Source organism: Thermobia domestica, chromosome 13, assembly GCF_964235325.1.
Source record: "Thermobia domestica chromosome 13, izTheDome1.hap1.1, whole genome shotgun sequence".
NCBI lineage: Eukaryota > Metazoa > Arthropoda > Insecta > Zygentoma > Lepismatidae > Thermobia > Thermobia domestica.
The window spans coordinates 45,851,140-45,866,256 of NC_137466.1; the positions used below are offsets into that span (position 1 = coordinate 45,851,140).

Sequence of the window (15,117 nt, forward strand, 5' to 3'; positions counted from 1 at the left end):
ACTTAGGGCATTTGGTAACATTAAAATCTTTGAGCGACACTAGATGGAACTGTAAATTGGAAGCTATTCGTGCAGTTTAGAACATTTTGGATCTGTAGTTTAAACTTTAGAGGAAATAGCAGATCACTATCACGGCCTAGATGCGCATTCAATGTTAAGAAACGTTCATGGCTTTTTATTTTTGTTTCGTCTTAAACTGATGAGACGTGTTCTTGAATACACGAATCAACTGTCCATGCACATACAGAATACACGTGCCAATTTTTCTACTGTGAAAAATTTGTCGCAAGCCAATAACTGCAGCCTTCAGTCCTTACTGAAGTGAGAAAAGTTTCAAAACGATGTGGACAAAAACAGAAGATACTGCAGAAACCATTGAATGCACTGCACCGAACGTTCTACGAAGAAGACGAATCCCAAGAGAATTGGATGGTGGTGATACTTCTTCGAGTGTGAGACAGCAGCTGAATATTACAGACGCGAAGTGTATTATTCCGTTATTAACATCCTTGTGGCAGATATTAGCAATAAAAGTTCAAAGAAAATGATATGTAGGTTCTTCATTCCCTCCACGACGTGTTGAATCAACACAAGCCATCAACAGAAAGTATCACAATTGTCAGCAACACCTACACAATCCCCAAAGTTGAGCTGACATCAGAGTTAACAGTTTTCTCCAATTTGTGTGCAGAGAGACAGACTGAAAATGATTTTTCATCACTTCTAAATTTATTTTAAAAATTGAATCTTTACGAATGCTTCCCAAACTTGAACCAAGTTTATAAGATTTTTCTAACCGTGTCTGTCAGTCCCGCAACCAGTGAACGTTCCTTTTCGTGCCTGAGACGGCTAGAAACACACGTTCGTAGCACTATGGGTTAAGAAAAATTTCGTAGTTTAGCTGTGTTGTGCACAGAAAGGTCTTACGACATTAACGTTTCTCAGATTATCGACAAATTTGATTCAGAAGCAACACTTCGAGGAAGGCGGCTCCAGCTCCATTAACAGTTGAAGTCCAGTTTCCATATCATTACATTTAGCGGTAAGTGAAATATTAACTTATTAAATCAAAATTATAAATGTAATATTTACTGGCTACTGTTTGGATTTCTTAATATTATGATTTTCTTGTGTTATTGATAAGCAGTATTTCTTTCAGTGGGTGAGCCGAAGCTTTCCCCTCCATACATACACAGTCAAGTGCAAAATACCCTTCAGACAAAATTTTCAGAGAATGGAAAATCAGGATATCAAGAAACATATGTTTAATTACAATTTCTCTCTTTACTTTCAAAATACCCTCTTTGGGGATATTTTCTGAAAGAAACACTATTAATGAGCTAGGGTAAACGAATATGTGCATATTGTGCTGATCGGTTGTTCCAGGTAGTTCCTTAACAACATTTAAGGCTCAGGTCAATATGAGGGATTGGGCAAAGATCAGGGAAAGATTGGCTAAGCGGGGCTTAAAATGGGCCGGAACGCACCAGTTCTGCGTTCCAGTAAGTCAATGTGGTGTCCGAATTCAGTTCCTGTGCTGTACTTGTCTCGCTCCAAATTTGTATCTTTTCAGTTTATTATTGTCATATTTTAAGCAGATTAATATCCTATTAAAGCACGATAAAGAACTAATCTAGAACTTTTCGTTCTGCGTCATTGTGTTTCGCGAAATTATTCTAGGGAAAGGCGTTCCAGCTATTGACTAAAACAATTTTGAGCACAGAGGAAAAGGCTTAATTTTAGGTCTCATCCTCAAAAACTGATGTAAAGTTAGGCTGGATATCTGCCTGAGTAGTATTTATATAATTCCCACACTCCAACTACACAATGGTGATCCAAAATCAGGAGGGTTTCTCGAAGCTACGGTACTAAATATTTGGTTAAAACATTAGAAGCAAATGTATGGTTGGTTTCAAAAAGTGACAATTTAAGGTCGAAGACTACCTGCCCAAGTGGAAATTTGTGAATATATTTTTGTCGAAACAAAGAAAAGTTTAACGTGCACAAGTAATGTATATTATATACGTCTAATTACAGCTTGTGAATCTTAAAGTCAATAAATAAAACTCTCTTAATAATGAAAGAAAAGAAGAATCGCAGTTCACACTCATGCCATGTAGCTGCCACCGGAAATTCAAACTTTATAATCGATTTTTATACCAAAGGCAATAATTTTAAATATGTTGCTGCTTCCAATCTAAAGTAGGAACTAAAATCTACGCCTGGTTGAATTCACAACTTTTTGTGATCAGTTGTTAATGCATAATGCTCTTTCTTAAACTTCCATAGGGAGAGAGCATATACAACTCAAAGAAGCATGGAGAGATGTATGCTTGGAATAACCCGAAGAGATAGAAAAAGAAATACATGGATCAGGAAGATGACAGGAGTGACCGATATCATCGCGAAAATAAAAGGACTCAAGTGTCAGGGAGCTGGTCATATTGCAAGAAGAACTGATGATAGGTGGACAAAAGTAATCCTTGACTGGATCCTAAGGGAACACAAAGGATCCAGAAAACGTTGTAATACATTATGGTGTGACGAAATTAGGAAGCAGTGTGGGGTAACGTGGAAACAGACTGCCGAAAATAGATAGTGTAAAAAGAATTGGAGAGACCTTCAATCCAGAAGTGGGTCGACAAAGGTTATATATATATATATATATATATATATATATATATATATATATATGTATGTATGTGTGTGTGTGTGTGTGTGTGTGTGTGTTTGTGCACCAATGTTTTGCCCCACCCCCAACGATATGGGCAAATGTTACCCTTATGCATCCATGTGTCTAGTGGAGCTTTGGTAAAGCACCATGAAGGCCAAGTACACTTTTTGCAGACTACGTACACCACTTCATGATGACCATGTTTCCCAACGTTAGTGGCATTTTTCGACAACGCACCATGCCACAAGACCAGGAGTGTGATAGAGTGGTTCGAGGAACACAGGGGCGAGTTCCAAGTGATGTATTGGCTCCCAACTCGCCGGATCTGAACCCAATTGAACACATCTGGGATGTGATTGAACGTGACGTCAGAGCGCATCGCCCCCCTCCCCGGAATTTACGGGAATTAGGTGACCTGTGTGTGCACATGTGTTGCCAACTCCCTCCAGCGACAGGGCCGGGTTCCCGGGTTCGATCCCAGCTCTCGCCAAGTGAACTTTGTGGTGGACAAACACCGTGTGCGTGGGTTTTCTCGGGATTCTCCCGTTTCCTCCCACTTTCTTCATTCCACGATTTCATTCATTACTCATCATCATCGTCTACTTTAGTCTAACCGGCGTAACCGTGGAACGTAAAACTCAAAGATTTCATTTTTTTTCCTTCCAGCAACCTACAAAGGATCATTACGTCCATGCTAAGAACATTCATTGTTGTTATCCGTGCCAAAGGTGGACATACGGACAATTAGGTAGATAGTCATAATATTCTGGCTTATGTGTGCGTGTATTTTAACTCGTATATTTTGTCTTGACTCGAATTTCGAGACGTCTCGACTCGAATTCGAGTCGAGTCGAGACAGAGACTGTCGAGTCGAGACAGAAACATATTTTCGAGTCGAGACCACATTTTCTCGAGTCGAGTCGAGACAGGCTTAAATCTCGACTCCACTCGACTCGTGCGCATCCCTAGAAATGTGTGTGTCGCGGCTTCCATCTTTAACGAAAGACATTTACAAGCGTGTCTGTTATGATGTGTAGATGGGAAGAAAGAAGGATAAATAAGAAGACAGGAAAGACAGTTTCTCTCTAGTTCTGCTTTTACTTCTTGTGCTTCTTGATTGACGGGGACACCTTCACAACAGAGGTGTAGTGTCATGTCTTCTTCCTGGTTGTTTAGTTTTTCTGGCCGTCCATTGGAGGGGCTGTCGGAGTCCTTCGTGGTTCTCCGTGTCTTTCCTTGTAATTTTTGTACTCCTTCGTAGGTGGCTTGTGTCGGCTGCTTGATGATTCTCGTCAAAAAGCACATGCTGTTGTTTATAAATATGAGGGAATATTCCGAAATCTACATAAATGTTCGAGAAAAGTGTAAATAATTGTTTAATGGCAACGTGCAAGAAGTCTATTTTTATATTTTGTGCATAAAATATAAATGTAATTACTGTAATCACTGTAATTCATAAATATGGCAAATAAGTTACTTTTTATTGTTGGTAGACCTGTCAGAATTGCGAAGGTCTAGGTAGTATGTTTTTAAAAAATTATCTGGTAGGCTGTTTCCTGAGAAAAAAGAATTTTCATGTAAGGCATATATATAACAGTATTCGCCTATACACAGAAAAATAATATGAGCTTTATCGTAGCTGTATAGTAAGCGTGGGAGACTTGGGATTCCTGGTGGAAGATCATGTGGTTCGGATTCCGCGTTCAGCTACAGGTCCACGTCTCATAATTTGACTGTCATAATTTGACATGCTTAAGTTCTAAACTATTAACTAATCAACCAACAGACAAATAATAATATTACAACATAAAGTCAAATCATATGAATAATTACTTTATTAAATGAAAGAAAAGCACATCGTCAGGAAAATACAGTCGTGTGGAAAAAATGAGTTATCACCTCCAGTTGTAACACACGTTACATAGCCGAGTTAATATTTTCCAACAAAAATCGAAGTTAAGTCATTTCATGATCAAATCTTGAGATTCGCTCCACCTGGGTGTTAAAATAAAACACACCTCACAGCATATGAACAAAACAAGTTACTTTCAGAAAATTAAAAGTAAACTAAGCTAATAGTAATCTCTAATCTAAAATTAGACAAACTATTAGTTTAGTTACAGCTAATTCTTTCGGTATATTTTAACTTCCAATGTATTGATTTCCGTAGCATAATGAATTTATTGTTATCAGAAATTCTAAATTGTGTTCGGTAAAAATAAGGGTTCATTTTCTTTAAAAAGGAAAGTATTTTTTCCTACCTTTATTAGTGAATTTCAAAATAATTTATAAATTATTATTGTTCGAAGACATAAATAAGAATTTCATTACCAATAATCCTCTTAAGTAAAGATTAAAATATGCACAATTCCATCGCTCTCAAACTCATAACGTTTTATTTAGGTTTATAGTAACATATCTTAATTATTTAGTCATAAAATTTTGTTGCATACAAGTGAGTATGGAAAAGACAAAACAAGTGAGTTTCGTTTCATAATGTGAAACTAGGGTAGACTTCCTAACTACCCGAATTCAATTCTCAAACTATAACTATTGGTTCCAATTGGATAATATCAAAGATAGAACCTGTTCCTCAGACACTGAATCCGTAAAAACCATTAGGTCTACTCTCAGCCTTTTACTATTTTTCTTTATGGCAATAAACATTGAAACCGAAAATCGTTAATTTGAACCACTTTCGGTTTGATTAGAGGGGTAAGGGAGGATATAGAGCCTATTCTTAAGACGCTCAATCATTTGCAAGAAACAGCTTCTCGATATCTCTTCTAGCTTTGGTTCTATGGAAATCTATTTTAAACCGGAAGTACTAAAGTGTTAATGTTTACAATGATACATACTTTTCAGACACTGTGTTGGTTGGAGAAAACCAAAGTCGTTATCTATCATCGTTTCTGTTCTATGGCGATAAATGTTCCGAACCGGAAATTGTTAATTTCAGTCATTTCCGGATTTTTATAGAGACTGTGCATAAGGAATAAAACTTATTCTTGGGAAGCTGAATCGATTGAAGAAAAACTCGATCTGTTAATGTGTTTCCCCTATAGAAATCAGTATTGAAATCGGAAGTAATAGCTAAATTGAACAACTTTCGATTTTGAATGAATGTGCTGGTATTTTATGATGAGGCGCTGCACCGTTTGCAAGAAACAGCTCGTTCGCTCTCTTATTATTTATGTTCTATGTTGAAACTGGAAAAAGTTTATTTGAACTATTTTTGGTTTGTATAGGGAGTTAACAGAGGAGATGGGAATCTATTTTGGGGACGCTGAATCGATTGAAAAAAAATGTCGATATCTCTGTATTTTGGCTTTATGGAAATCAGTATTGTAATCGGATGTAGTAGTAAATTATAACCACTCTCGGTTTCCGTACAGTTTTGTGTGTTGTGAATATATGCTTCCACAATTGATTAGAGAAAACTGCTTGAGGCTTTTTATTTCCATTTTCGTTCTATGATGATAAGAGTTGAAACTGAAATTATTTTGAACCACTTCCGGTTTGAATAGAGGGCTAACGGAGGAGATGAAACCTATTGTTGGGACGCTGAATCGATTGCAAGAAATAACTCGATTTCCTTTACAGTTTCTCCTTATATCTGTCGATAGACTGCGAAGCTGTTCTACGACTTCAGACACTTAGCTTAGCTTGGAAGTTAAAAAAAAAAGGATCGTAATAAAAATTCTCAGGCCTGAAAACACTCACTTAACTTACGTATCAGTTTAACTAAGAGTAAGGCGAAATAACAATAATATGTGCTCTTGTATGGCGTAACAGTTGATGAACTTTCAAATGGAACCATGAAGAATATCCCAGAAACAATAAATTGTTCTTCATAACCCAGTGTTTTATCTCTTTAAATTTTAATTGAACCATTGTCGTTTTATTGTCTTAGATTTTGAATTTAGAGAATTCAGGAAATCCTTTCGCAGATATAAATACTCATCTGTTAGTGATTTGACCATTAGTGGTAAACGATTGTGAATTTTGTTCAATTCTACGTAGAACGTGTTGATTAGATTTACAGTACACCAAGTAAGAGAACCAAAATGTTTGGGGTGCTACTACCCCGATTTTACACAACTCTGCATTAAAAGTTGAGACTGTGTTATAGCTAGAAAGAAGAAATATTTTAAAAATGAAAAAAAAAAAATCAAAAACTTTCCCCGCTGTAACGGAACGTTACATATTGTCTTTTGTTTTGATTAACTCTTTGTTTATTCATGTTTGAATCAAGTTATTATGATATTTCACAAATTCAGTTTGACCGACTTATACTTTATCTGCACCTTGTTTCAAAGTATTGGCCAAGAGTGACTTAAAATTCTGAGCCACTTTCGTTCTCTTTTAAAATAAATAAAAAGTTGTTGATAGGTTTTTTAACTCGGTGATTTCGTAAAAGATAGAAGTTAAATAATTTTATAACTATTATTCACCAATAATTAATTCTAATTCTATCGAAAATAATATTTATTTGTTATAGTTTGTCACGATATTCTGACATAATTAAGTAATTTTAAAACAACGTGTATTTACTGTTTAATATTGTAGGTTTGAATTACTGGAATATGAGTTCTTAATTTTAACTGATTCTGCTCCAAGCAACTAACTTCCTTCGTATTTCTGTGAACTCCAATCAAAAATATGTATCTCCGATATGTCTGTTTAGTAACTTATAAGATGTGTGCAGTTAATGTTTATGAATGTAGTTCTGCTAGTGAAGTATATATACTATAAATATGGTTAAAGAAATTAATGAATAAATACAAAGGATATGAAATACTATGAATTTTATACTATGTAATTATATGCAGCAGAACATGTAGTTTGACAAACTATCGACAAATGATATGGAATTAATAAACGACATAAAGGAAGATTGAATAATAGTCTTAATTAACATGTATAAACAAGTTTACAGTTCATGTCATCTAGATTGGAGTCTACTTACAACTTTTCTCGCTTCGTTCTTTACTGAAAAACATTCCCTTACCTGCAGTCTTCTTACAATGTTAAATCGCCGTGCGTAGCTCGAGATGCGTCACAGCGATGGAATCATTTAAAAGTAACATACTTGTTAGAAGCCTTGTGACAAGATTTACATCTCGCCCCAAGGTACAGTGCACCGCTAGTTGTAATGATTAACATGCGTGTCATTGGTGAGCGTGGTCTCAGATTCGATTCTCGGTACGAGAGAATTGAACGTATTACGATGGTTCGAATACCACTTGTAGATCCACGTTTTTTATAGCCTCGGTGCTGTAAAAGAGGCTAAACTTTAACAAAGAGAGGCAGTTAAGAGAGTGGCATAGCACTGGATTTTTTTAAAAAAGAAGTGAGAAGAAAGAAAGAAAGAAGAGAGACTGAAGAAGGCAAATTAACGAAAATTGAAGTTATTCGTAAGAAGGCTTCCTATCGTTGGGAGCTAGGGCCGCGATGCCTCAATGGTAGAGCGTTCACCTCTAGTGCGTAGGGTCCCTGGTTAGATTCCCGCTCACGCCAACTGAACTTTGTGATGGACAAACACCGAGATCTCCCGTTTCCTCCCACTTTATTCATTCCACTCATTTGTCATCATCACCGACTCCTTTCGCCTAGCCGACATATCTGTGGGACGTAAAACTTAAAGATTTCATTTCATTTCATTTCATTTTGTTGCGAGTTGTTTTCAACAGCAACTAAAATGTTTCAAGTACATTGATAAAGAAAACATCATTATTATTATAAAATGCAATTCCTTTCCCGATTGTCCTGAATACTGTATTATTAGTAGCCTGTAATTTGAAAAATGTTAAAATTTCTATAGACTCGATATTCCCATGAGATGGCGGGCGAAGTATTTTTCGCTTCCAGTGAAATTTCTCTCCTTAAAAATGGATTTAAAAATAGAAATTGCTTCTGTATTTGTAGAGAAAGAATCACATGGTATTGTTTCTCTTTACGAAATGGACAAGTTTTCACTTGTGTCCACTTCTGCAATTTTATGACTTTCTTGTAGTTTTTTGAGATTGATTCTCTGCCAAAATAGTGGATGTTGTTGTTCGATTGTTTATTCTTTGATGCCATTACTGTTTTCTTTTTGGCGAGGTTCTGAGCCGGCCGGGACCTTATTAACTAACTGATCTTTTCAGCAATTCAACTTCATTAGTATCTACCATTTAAGAAACCGGAAAACAGATTCGGACCTGCATTTCGAAAAGAAAAATAATATTGTGTGTAATCTACGAGGGTCATCCAGAAAATGAATACCGTTTAATTACATATACATAATTAGGCCTGTACATAATGAGAAACACAATATTCATTGGAGCAAACTATTCTGTTACATACCTGAAGCTTCCTTCACTTCTGTACATAATAAACACTTTCATTTAAACATTTATCGTATTTGTTCACGAGCTTCAGATTTTGTATGTTATACTCTGTCCATGCTCACGAGAACCTTGAACATAGATTTCGTACGTTAGACACAGATGCTTCAACGTGTTATTCTTTACGTGCCTTATTATCGAACCTACAGGGTGTTTCATAATAATGTATAGGATATTTGACTGACTATAGTATTTGTAATTCTGGACAAAAAGTTTCCATGTGGTAACACTGTGTAGCCTGAGTGTGGGGATAACGGTCACTGGACTTAGAACCGTTAGTTTATGCCAGACAGAAAGGCGAAACGGATGAAACATTCTCGAACCGCTGGACCGGTCGCCGTGGGACTGTGGAGTGGCCAGTTCGATCTTCCAATTTGGCACCAACTGATTTTTTTCTTAACGGGTGTTTTAAAGGACAAAGTATATCAACATCACATATTCAATTTGACCGAAATACGGGAAGCTATCACAGAAGAGTTCCACAGATATCGATTTGGATGGTGTATTGGTGAACCATGCCATGAAGAATAAAGATTAAAATTCTTGCAAGGAAATATATGAGAGTAATGTGTTTATGTTTAATTTTATGTTTACGTTATGTTGCTAGTTTCTTTACCACAGTCTTTGAAACACCATATATATATATATATATATATATATATATATATATATATATATATATATATATATATATATATATATATATATATATATATATATGCAATTATGAGCTACCCTGTGCATTGAGAGCTATGGTTCGTAATATGGCAATGATAAACGAACAGTGATTAGAATATACACTTCGGTTGGATTGATGCATTGAAATAATATATGTAAAATAGTACACTGTAAAGTTGAGTTGTCGAAAAGATATGCAATATTACCCTATACTTAATACTACAGTATTATAATAGGTATCTTCAGCTCTGGATACTTTTACCTCTCAGATACCCATTTTACAGAATTTGGTCTAACCTCTAGGTCAGATTTGGGCGAGAATGTGATGTCGGAGGAAGATGGACAGAGAGAAACAAACGAAGATGTTTTAAAACGGATAGGAGAGAAGAAGATGTTTTTAGCCAGCATCCTTCGTAGAAAGGCAAATTGGATTGGACACATCTTGCGAAGGATTTGTTTCTTCATACCACCATAGATCGAAAGATTGAAAAAGAGAAATAGGAAGAAGAAGAACACAGATTATTGGCGATTTGAAAAATAAAAGATAATATTGGGAGTTAAAAGAGAAAACTGAAGATCGAGAAACGCGGAACAAACATTCCCAACATTACTAAACGGCGTGACAAATATCTTGGCATTTGAAGGCGGCGCTCCAAGTTCCCTTTAAATGCTGCTAGCAAATGAGAGGCCAGCGGTATTGCCACGTTTATTTTGTGTACATCCACATCTATCCCTTGTCACCTGATCGCGCTGTAATTTGTGTGCTTAGCCATAGCCACACCCCTTAGTACTCAGCAACGTTGCGCCAGAGCTTGCGTCTTATTCGTTTAGCTGAAATGCCAAAATGTTTATCAGAGGCTTAAGCCCAAACTTAAAAAAAAAAAAACTAATTAATTGGAAGGCAACCCAAAGGCAGAATACTTTAATAATAATAATAATAATAATAATAATAATAATAATAATAATAATAATAATAATAATAATAATAATAATAATAATAATAAAAGAACAGGTGATCTCTTCTCCACCGCGGAGATTAATACGGAATACCAATATTTATAGGTTGCGGATTTTTATTTAGACAAAAGTGTCCTATAAATTTTCAGACTAGGACGATAAAATTGGAACCGTATACGCAATGAAACTTTGGTGTATATTATCCAACATTAATCTCTCGGGGTTCAACACAACGAAAGCGATGCTCGTATAGCTTGTCAAAACACCTCTGAACATTCTTGACGCCTTGATGTTGAAACTCTTTCAATGATTGCAACAACATCAAATAAAACTTGGTCAATTTGAATTTCGTTAAGTGGAAGTACTGAAGAGATTAAAAGATTAGGAAATTATCAAGAAAAGTGGTGGACAAGCAGATACCGGTGACTTGGCGCATTGTCAATCAAAAGGGCCCACATGTACCGTGTTTCGGTATAGTGGATGGAACCGTCCAATTTGTGCCCACAGATGCTTCAAGATTTCCATTCGACCGTCTGTATATTTGGAACAAACTCTTTTATGATTTATATGCTACTAATAGAATCAAAGATTGTGAAAAGCATCTTCTTGATGTGGGACTTCTGCAGGCGAACTTTCTTGGGTTTTGTAGATTCTTGGCTGTTTTACATCGAATTCTGGCACTTCTTTAACGCCGAAAACACGATGTTCCGTCATGGATCACGACAATTTCTAGGTCATCACGTCTAGAAGGCTCAGGTGGGCAGGTCATGTAGCCGGAATGGAAGAAAGTAGGAACGCTTTCAAAGTTTCAACTGGAAATCCAATCGAGAAACGATCATTAGGAAGATCTAAGGGCAGATGAGAGGACAATATTAAAATGGATCTTACAAAAATACGAAAAGTAGAAACTGGATCCAGTTGGCTAAGGATAGAAGTCAATAGAGAGCTTTTGTGAACGTGGCATTGAACGTCCCGAGTTAAATAGCTAGATTTCGGTGCCCGGCGGAAAATAATCGTAAAGCAAATAGCCTACTTAAGAGTATGAACCGAACTAGCTACGTGCTTTCGTTCCTACTACGTATAATTGAAAAATAATTAAATGTAATAAATAAATAAATGAAACTGTCCACTGGTTTCTGATCACTAATTTCTATGTTTTGCCTTGGAAGCCACTAATTTCAATAGTAGAGCGTGTACGTATAAGATGGTGAAGAGTTTCTGCTTTAAACGCAGGGGACGTTAGCTTGTAATAAATAACATGGTGTCCGTGGTTTCTTTTGGAATTCTTCCGACATTTCTCATTGTTTCCGCTCCACTTTTATTATCAATTTCTTTTATTGATCATTCGTTTTTCTTAACCTAATGAGCAACTACAGAATGAAGACTCCATTCAATTTTACCTTATTACATCTAAAATCCTGAAGTAACTTCTAATGTTCTATAGCCGTGAGTAAGAAAATATTCTTACCTTGTTTTGCTTGCGTTTCCGTTTACCATATCTTACATTTAATGTTACAAGATATTCTGCGTTTGGTGTTTTCCGTAGTATGAACTTAAGAAGAATATCCTTTATTATCAATGTTATCTCATCCTGACTAATATTCTGAAAAAGGAAATTTATTTATAAATTACGACTATATATATTAATTCATAGAAATCATATCTCAATAAATAAATATTTAGACTGAAGTACAAGTGAACGAAGTAGCTGAAAGGATGTAATATAATCTGAAAAAGACAGGAATATTTTTAGGTGAGCCGAACGCATCTAGAATCCATCGAGGCTCAAAATGTAAATTAAAGTATGCTGAAAATTTGTCATTTGCATGTGTATCTATTAGTTGGCAGGGTGTATTTCTAATAGGAACGAAACTTATAGCGATGCAATGATCTACTTCTATTTTAAAAAAATAACCCTTCTCTGATGTCTAAAATGTTTATTTCTAAAGAAAGATACCATTAATTATTATAAACTACTTAATAAGGTAATTTTAGACTTACTCATGTATGCCTTTAGGTTCTGAGTCTTGCATAGATACCTAAAATGTTATAAAATACTTAGCACAGAAAAACCTGTCAACTTGGCCACCTCTCTAAGTTGGCCACCTGCTTATCTTGGCCTTGTTCGTCTTGAACCTGCTTTTTCCCATAAGACATTCGTTACTTATTATTCTGTAACTTGGCCACCTGTCTCTCTTGGAAGTTGGTCGCGTTGAAGCAATGTTTACCCTATGATAATAATTTATTTACCTGTGTATCTTGGCCACACAAACTATCGTTTTGTTATTTTTCTTAATTCTATTGTATTCCCATATGAGAGGCACATGTTCCGTATTTGTGGCTGGAAACAAGGGAACATGGCTTCCCACGATTTGTTCTTGTAGGTCAATGGACAGAACAGTACCCTGATAAAGGAGTGGTGAAGAAAGATGTGAATAAGAAAAAGCACATACAGGATTTCAGGAAATGGTTGTATGTATTTGTTTACCCTATCTGTTTTTGTAAATCGCTAGCTATATCAGCTCCTTTCATCAGTGGGAAGCTTCAGTAATTCCGGAAAATTCTCAAGGTTAAAGCTAACTCTCTCAGTTGTCACCTACTGGCAACTGACGGTTGTCGAAAGGTAGCGGACTTTTTCAGATATGTATTCCCTTAAAATATTCTTAAAACATCTTTCGCTCCGAGGGAAACACTTATAACTCATTAATATGAGGTAGTTAATTACGTATATTTTTATGATTACTCTATATGCAATACTTAAAAGCAGCTGTCATGCCATTGCTTATTAAAATTTTACAATCACGTCATACTAGAAATCCTATTCTAAAAATACACCAATCACTCTTAATTTCTGAAAGTTGGCCACCTGTCTATAACATTTTCGCTTTATTTTGGCCTCTAGAGTCCATGGGCGCCATTTTTAAAGCATCCGAATGTGTGCGTGTTTAACTGTGTTTGTAATATTTTTATTAGTAATAAGTAATATTAAATTCAGAACTTTCAGTCATTAAGAAATTTCTATAATTTCAAAGATACGTAGTAGCCAAACTATATTTTGGATTTTAAATACAAATGTTAAACATATTCTTTACCTCCCTCGATAAATATAGAGAAATTCACAAATAAGACTCCTGAATTTCCGTTACATTTCACAAAATATATTTATTTATTTTTTTTTTTTTTACTTTGAAAGAATCGAAATTAAAATGATATCTGTATGGTCACATTCTACTGTATTGAAAATTCATTTTTTATCGATAGTATAATATGTTGTAAATAGTTGTAAATTTCCATAACTGTTCTCCATGTGGATTTGTATAGAACCAAAGGTAGTGTTGTCAAATTTAACAAAAAGTCCAAGGTGAGCTTCTTGCAGAGAGCTATTATTTGCAAAAGAATACATAATGATTGTTTTTAGCTGTTGCGATGGTCTGTCTAAGTAGCTTGATAAAAAAATCAGCGTAGCGTAACAACAAAAGCTGCTCTTCTTCTTTTTTTTTTTTTTTTTTTTTTTTTTTTTTTAAGCTTGGTAAGCTGAGTGTAAAGGGTAAATTCTGGTAAATTCTGCTTCGTCCCGAGCACCAAAATCTAGCAACGGAACTGCGTCGGGCACCAGAGTTGTGTGCCTTAACTATTTGGTTATTTTTTGTATTTTTCTCTTGATTGTTTTCTGAGAGAAAATCTGCTTATCATCAAATGTAGCTAAGATATTTAGCTACCAGACTCAAAATTATTTACGGACTATTTTTCACATACGACACAGTCTTTATATAAATGAATTATTACCTATACAGCTATTATTGTACATTGTTTCTTCTTCTCCCTAAATGTGAATATTAGGAGTTGAAAATCTTACCTTATAGAATTAATGATTTTTGCTTTGGTTCACATGATGTCATTTCCTTTTTTAAGTTTTGTTATTCTCTCAATGAAACAAATTTCGATTATATCAAACTTCTTTTATGTAAATGCTGTTCTTGCGTTATTTCCAGTTTGTAACTTCCTTATAATAAGCAAATTAATGAAGTTAAATAAATTAAATAATATTTTATTGTTTCTAGGATAATCGCTATTTATTAGCAACAATGGAAATAAAACTGGAAATGTATTTATATATAAAATTACAATTGAAGATTTTGGGGTAAAAATCCATTAAGTCCAAAAAGTGAAAGTGTAAAGGACATAGCTTCACAAGGGTTTCTCTTCATCTGATTTTCTTCAAACTTGTCACGTATATCATATACTAAACCGAAAATAAATCGACACGTTTTTTTTGTTTTGTTTTGTTTCTTTCGGAAAATAGGTTAAGGGGCCAAAGGAGCCCTATTGAAAATAAGCTCCCTTTGATTAAAAGCACCACTTTAAAGAAAAAAAACTCTGCCGGTTCAAAGATGACTTGAAAGTAGGAAATACGGGTTT

The 15,117-nt window shown here is 35.2% G+C and overlaps 1 long non-coding RNA gene across 1 annotated transcript; it reads right to left on the reverse strand.

Annotated features, from left to right (window-relative positions):
• Window positions 1–4,529: 4,529 nt before the first annotated feature.
• Window positions 4,530–14,696, reverse strand: LOC145669187 (uncharacterized). Its single transcript, XR_014128162.1, has 3 exons — window positions 14,555–14,696; window positions 12,167–12,301; window positions 4,530–4,669 (listed from the first exon to the last, which is right to left on the reverse strand). It is a non-coding gene; the product is annotated as an uncharacterized LOC145669187 (long non-coding RNA).
• Window positions 14,697–15,117: the final 421 nt, after the last annotated feature.